This window comes from Zea mays, chromosome 1 (genome assembly GCF_902167145.1).
Source record: "Zea mays cultivar B73 chromosome 1, Zm-B73-REFERENCE-NAM-5.0, whole genome shotgun sequence".
Taxonomy (NCBI): Eukaryota; Viridiplantae; Streptophyta; class Magnoliopsida; order Poales; family Poaceae; genus Zea; species Zea mays.
The window spans coordinates 261,858,642-261,865,049 of record NC_050096.1 but is presented as its reverse complement, the minus strand read 5'-3'; the positions used below and the strand labels follow the sequence as shown (position 1 = coordinate 261,865,049).

General features: G+C 45.2%; 1 long non-coding RNA gene and 1 other non-coding gene across 3 annotated transcripts; both read right to left on the bottom strand.

The window, feature by feature from the left end:
• Positions 1-369: 369 nt before the first annotated feature.
• LOC103645485 (uncharacterized) lies at positions 370-846 on the bottom strand. The gene is made up of 3 exons (XR_002266858.1): positions 751-846; positions 559-644; positions 370-442 (listed from the first exon to the last, which is right to left on the bottom strand). It is a non-coding gene; the product is annotated as an uncharacterized protein (transcript).
• A 1,666-nt stretch (positions 847-2,512) lies between these two features.
• LOC103643746 (uncharacterized) lies at positions 2,513-3,504 on the bottom strand. Of its 2 annotated transcripts, none has more exons than XR_561243.2 (4): positions 3,448-3,504; positions 3,181-3,327; positions 3,052-3,105; positions 2,513-2,527 (listed from the first exon to the last, which is right to left on the bottom strand). It is a non-coding gene; the product is annotated as an uncharacterized lncRNA (long non-coding RNA). The 2 variants fall into 2 exon arrangements; XR_561244.2 differs by having other exon boundaries at positions 3,213-3,327.
• Positions 3,505-6,408: the final 2,904 nt, after the last annotated feature.

Here is a 6,408-nt window from a genome sequence, read left to right as displayed (position 1 = left end):
TATTAAAAAATACAAGTAGTACATTTATGTAGTACTTACATTAATGCCTTTTATCACTCTATATCTGTTTTTCCTGCAAGAAAAGGGTTTGGTAATATGAAGATGCATGGAAAAAGAAAACATCATTAAGGAAGCATATGCTAGCTTATTCTCCATATGGCATTAATTCATCTTATGCTTACAGTATGCAGAAGCCCATGCATCCTTGCCAGCGTACTCGAAGTCTGAGGAACCGTCCCCTCTCTTCTGGCGGGCGTAGTCCAAGTGCAGCCTTAGGCTCTGCAAAGAGGAGCATCGATGAGCATCTTTGGGCAGGAACAAGGGCACACCTTTGCTTGGGAAACGACGCTACCTTCCAACCGATCTGTCTTGTGTGGTCTATGGCAGCTATAAGGTCACTGTCCGACGACAATATGACCTTATCATGGTCCTCATCTTCATACTGTAGAGTGGCACCGGGAAAGGACAAAGAACAAATTAAACTTAGGAATTCGAAATGGTCGTGTGAATTGTTACAGATATTGAGAAAGGCACTAGGTTCAGCCAGTAGTCCAGTACCGAAATTTGTGGCAGGTGTTTTCTGTCAATGTCATCGCCGACCCTCTGAAGAATGCTAGTTATCAGGTCTGTCAAGCTGCTCATTTCTGACATTCCCAACACATAAAGTTCAGAGAGCAATTTAAATCGCTAAGCCAAGAAAAAAATGATGAAACAACTCCAGTACGCAGGGATTGAGGTGAGGATGCATACCACAGTTAAATCTTTGCATTCTCCCTTGCTTGTCCTGAACCTTGAACCCAAAAGTGTTTGATAAACCAGAAGCTGGAAACAAGGCTGGTCTTCCTATATCTGCTGCCTCAGATGCCACCTTTGTCGATCCTTCGCTGGGAAAATGATAGATAAACCAGTTAGACGAAAGACATAAGATGCCATAAGAATGATACTCCCTCTGTTCAGAACAAGAATTAATGTATATCATTATATATCAGGTTTATGATTCATCTCATATATGTTAGCAGTTATATATCAGGTTTATGATTCATCTCATTATATATAGTATTGTATATGAAATTAATCCTCCTTATAATATTATTATGTAAAGAATGCTGATTAGGTTAGTCTCAAGAATATGAATCTATACAAATATAATAATGAGAAACTAATGTAGAGGGAAAACAAATGCCAAACATCAGATCAGAGTAGAATCAATGTTAGATGAGGATAGATGAGGAATATATGAGTTCAACAAATGAAATGAAAACATAAGCCATCATTTATTTTAGAGCAGTCTCTATTTGCAAAAAGAAAAGATTAGCACACTAAAAATCTTTAACTAACCTGCTAATGTTGTAGGCTATTGAAGTAGGCGATGAGAAAAATGACAGTCTGCAAACATGAGCATATGCACCATGACTCCATGAGCAACCAAAAAATCAAAGTAAGAACAGTAGCAGTTAAGTAACCACACAACTGATTTAAGTGTCCAAAACAGATTTAAGTGTTCTTGAAAGGTCATGTGTAAAGAAGGAAAAAGTAATTAGTCTTAGTTTGCTGCAAGGAATGACCACAATCTAGACCAGAACATATTGCGAGGGCGAGGAAGATATTATAGATGACAAAAAGCTTCAGGGCTGAGCACCAAACCGTGTGTAAATTTTAGGAAAAAATCAAGACAAATTTTAGATGACAAAAGGCTCAGTTTGTTCGTTTCAATTTTAAAAATAGGGACAAAACGAAACGCAAGCAAGGCACATACCACTTGGTTTATCCCTAAGAGGAGTCCCTCCGTGGAATCCCCTAATAGGGAGGCCAGAAACCGTGTGCTTTTGGTTCTCATTTTAAAGTTCAATGGCAGCGGAGGAAGATCGTGAGACTACCACCGGAGAGGAAGGGGGCGAGTTCTTACCGCTGTTGTTGCACGCCGAGGTCCTGAGGATGCGACCATCCATCGCCCAGTGGCATCAACTCCCGTCTATGGCTCGCGTTCGGAGCTCCTATCCAATCTAGATTTTAGAAAGGGAGAAAAAGGAACAACAATCAGTCAAAAAAGATGGAGTCCTTCAAAGCACTTCAATACCACATTTTCAGGTAGCATGAATCTAGGAACACACAAAACAATAAATAATTTGTTGTAAGGCATGTCTTGTTCAGATACAGGACTCGGCTAAAACTGTATAGTATATATTTATACAGCGTGAAGTAAGTTAACAATATTGTACCACAATAACCAGACATCACTCTATCCTTATGCATTTACCATTAATCTCATTTGTACTCGTGTATGATATCTGACTGAAGAAACAAAAAACCTGAGTATCCTATACATCAACCAAAGTACTTCAATCAAAACATGTTAATAGGAGATTTATTCATCAATACAAGCACCCATCGCTCTTTGAAGCAAATGATCATGTTGCCATTGTCACATCAATCGCAGAAACTACTACTGCCAAGTTTTCATTTTTCAGTGGTCAACACATTAATCGCAGTAACAGATGAACAAGTCTGCTCCGCCAGGTTGCCGAGCCTGCAAAAGACACCGCGGATTAAGGTAACTTCATATATTTTTATTTTGGTACAGTATTGTAGATAAAAATGCTATTCACTGATATGTAATAGAAGTCTTGTATCATTACTCTGCATACATTTGCTAGTTATTTCTTTCTCTGAAATAATTCACTAAAGAACAGCTGTCGGATGTCGGTAGCATCAAACCAATTTCTTTTCGATAGGACTTAAGCAAAATTAACTCTTTGACCCACTCATTACTACGCCCTAATAAATTATATCTTTGCATAAGTTCACTCACCTATTATTTCTATCTCGTTCTATCTAAACAAGAGAAACAACACTACAGAATTTCAGTGACAAACACAAACAGCGAGAAAGGTTTGCGTGCCTCCTCATCAATCGAATCAGCCAGGAGATATCCATATCATTGCAAAAATGGGGTTAGTGTCAACAAACTAATGTTTACCCAACCAGGCATATTATACATGTTAATAACTATTGCCAGGATAGAAGTTTGAAAGGTATTATCCAGCCATTTACCTCCAGATCAGTTGCGCCATCACCAATCGTAACAATTGTCTTGTAGCCATGGTCCTGAACACAAACAAAGGTTAGCACACTAGTAAGAATTAAAAAGCTGCAACCAAAAGATATACAGTTTAACTAAACCTGTTTTATTTGCTACACTGCTTTTGCTTTACCCCCACTGCGTGAAGTGGGCTCTGTGGGATCAAATCCGGCGTACTCCCTCAATGTGCCAAATAACAATTGGTTTGCAGTGATGTTTTCAGGAGGAATACCAAGCTCACAAACAGGCTGTAAGAAGTGCAAAATAACACAAACAGGCTGTAAGAAGTACTCCCTAAACTCACAAATAACACAGTTATTAAACGAACCAAAATATTAAGGAAATCCAAAATGATCAGAATTCCATACCTTCTAGGGCTGTAAGAAGTGCACTCTTGATGAGTTCCAGGAACTCTTCGGAACCTAAAGGCATTCAGAGATGGAAACCATCAAGTTCCGAACTAATTAATAGCACATCACACAAGATCAACGAGCTATCTTGCCATATGTATCATAGTACCTGGGATCTCGAGGTCGATGAAAGAGGAGTTGAACTCGGGTCACACATCGACACTGGAGTTGTCGCTCAGCCTCGTCGTTACTGGAACCGTGGCGGCAAACAGGAGCGAGGCGGCTGAGCCTGTGCAGGGGCGCGCCCGAGCGGGGCGGGGCGGAGCTCAGTGCCTCGGCTGGGGGCGGGGTTCACGCCTTTGCGGGAGGAGCTTAGCTGCTCAGCGTCCGCGGAGATGACCTTGGTCATCCAGAGCAGGCGGGCGGCCTAGGCAGATCTCGGGTCGGCGGCGGCTCTGCCTGGGCTCGGGCAGGTCCAGACGGAGCTAGGAAGCAGACGAGGGCACTGCCGCCTAGCGTCGACGGCTCGGATCGATGGAACTCATAGGCGCGGTTGCGCTCGTGCCTCGCGTGGTGCCGACGGTGGCCCGACCGACCCTTCCTCCTCCTCCTTGTTGTCGCCGCCTAACAGGGAGAGGGGCAGTGGAGGCGCAGAGGAGAGAGCGGTCGTCGGAGCAGAGGCGCCCATGTCGGATCCGTGCCCGCTCGCCATGAAGTCGCCCCAATCGGAGAAGTGGAGGCCTGGGGGATGAGGGTGAGCGGGCGGCAGCACTAGCGCTACGACGCAGTAGTGAGATCTAGAGTTGAGAGAAGTGGCCGAGTTTTTAAGTTTGACAATGTAAATGTAAAGTACTGATATATTCAGTATAGAATTGGTATACCTTTCTAAATATCTAGGTACGTAAATGATAGAAATTAAAGCAAAATGACGATTTAGGTCTGATGCGTGACTCAGTAATGATTGGGTCACATGTGGGTCTATTTTACCATCTATGTCAAGCTGCACAGATAAGTTTTAAATTGTATATCATGTATATCATCAAACTAAGACAAATTCATTATTTACTACGTTTTCTCACAATACTTCTTATCAGAAATATCACACGAAGATGGTTTCATATTTAGAAGTGTCTAGTATACTCACTAACATCTAAGACAGTCCGTATAGTCTAGACGACTCTAATAATATCTTTATTTGAGATGATTTCATATACAGAAGTGTCTAATATAGTAACCAAAATCTAAGACAAATCTTGCAATGTTAATGACTCAAAAGGTATATTTATTTAAGACAATTTTCAATAACAATCTATCTTAAATTAATATAAGACATTTCTTATGATGTAACTGTCTCAAAACACTTCTTTATTAAAGACGGATCTCCAAAAAACCGTCTTATCTTACTCATCGCCATATAATAAAAGACGCTTCTATAAAATGCACAAATATCCGTCTTAAAATGTGTGTCTTAAATAAGCATATTTCTAGTAGTGACTATCATTTTTTAAATACCATGTTATTATGCGGATCTAGTTGGTAATAATATTCATGCATTACCATTATTTTATAACTATACATTTTAATTTTTGGTTCATCTCAACAGCAATTAGTTTTACCATGCCAATAAAATGATCCTCTGAAGAAAAGATATCGGGAACCATTGAGTAGATTATTGCTCAACTCAACTCAAAGCTTGGGGGCTACACCCATTGGGTGCACCGACAACATGGGAAAAGAAGTTGCACTTAAAGACAATCAAATATCATAGTTCATGCTTGGTGTCTCGAGCCTATTATCCTCGAAAATTCGCTTAAGCCTTGGGGGATTTTGGGAGATATATGTCCCATGGGCCACTAAGGGGTAGATACATTCCATGGGCCACCAAAGAGGCCCCTGATAAGTCGCCTAATAGAGCGCATAGTGGGCCTCGCTCGGGTGGGACAAATAATGTCGGCGTTTCGAGACAGGGGGGTCCCTAAGCCGACGAGTGAGTGTGCTGCGTGCCCCAGCCCAGATGGGTCGAGCGCGTGGGCGAGCGCGAAGGGGGGAGAGGCGAGGCGGCCGGAGCCGAGCGTGAGAGAGGTGGAAGTCCCGCAGCCTTCGTGTTCGTCCCGCGCCCAGGTCAGGTGCGCTTGCAGTAGGGGGGTTACAAGCGTCCACGCGGGTGAGGGAAGCGAGCGGCCCCAAGAGAGCGCCTGTCCCGTCCTCGGTCCCGCGCGGCCAACCTTCTCTGAGAAGGCCCTGGTCCTTCCTTTTATAGTCGTAAGGAGAGGATCCAGGTGTACAATGGGGATGTAGCAGAGTGCTACGTGTCTAGCGGAGGGAGAGCTAGTGCCCTAGGTACATGCCAATGTGGCAGCCGGAGAGATTCGGGCACCCTGCTGGTGTGGTGTCGTGGCTGTCGGAGGTGCGGCGGAGCCTGATGGAGGGACAGCTGTCGGAGCGGTCGAGTCCCTGCTGACGTTGTCCTGCTTCCGTAAGAGAGCTGGGGGCCGCCGTCGTCATAGAGCTTGTGGAGCGCCATCATTGCCCCTCTGGCGGAGCTGGCCGGATGAGGCGCCGGTCTTGTCCTCCGTGACCCGAGTCGATTCGGGGTGGGATGATGATGGCGTCTCCCGTTGACGTGGCGGTCTGCGCTCTAGGCAGGGCGACGTGGGGTTTCCTCCGAAGCCGAGGTTGAGTCTGCCTTCTGTTGCCGTGGCCGAGCCCGAGCCAAGGGGTCGGGCGAGGCGGAAGTCGTTCGGCCGAGGCCAGGGCGGAGTCCGAGCCCTGGGGTCGGGCGAGGCGGAGTTTCGTCGTCTTCCGGGTCTTAGCCCGAGTCCGAGCCCTGGGGTCGGGCGGAGCGGAGTTCGCCGTCTTCCGGGTCTTAGCCCGAGTCCGAGCCCTGGGGTCGGGCGGAGCGGAGTTCGCCGTCTTCCGGGTCTTAGCCCGAGTCCGAGCCCTGGGGTCGGGCGGAGCGGAGTTCGCCGTCTTCCGGGT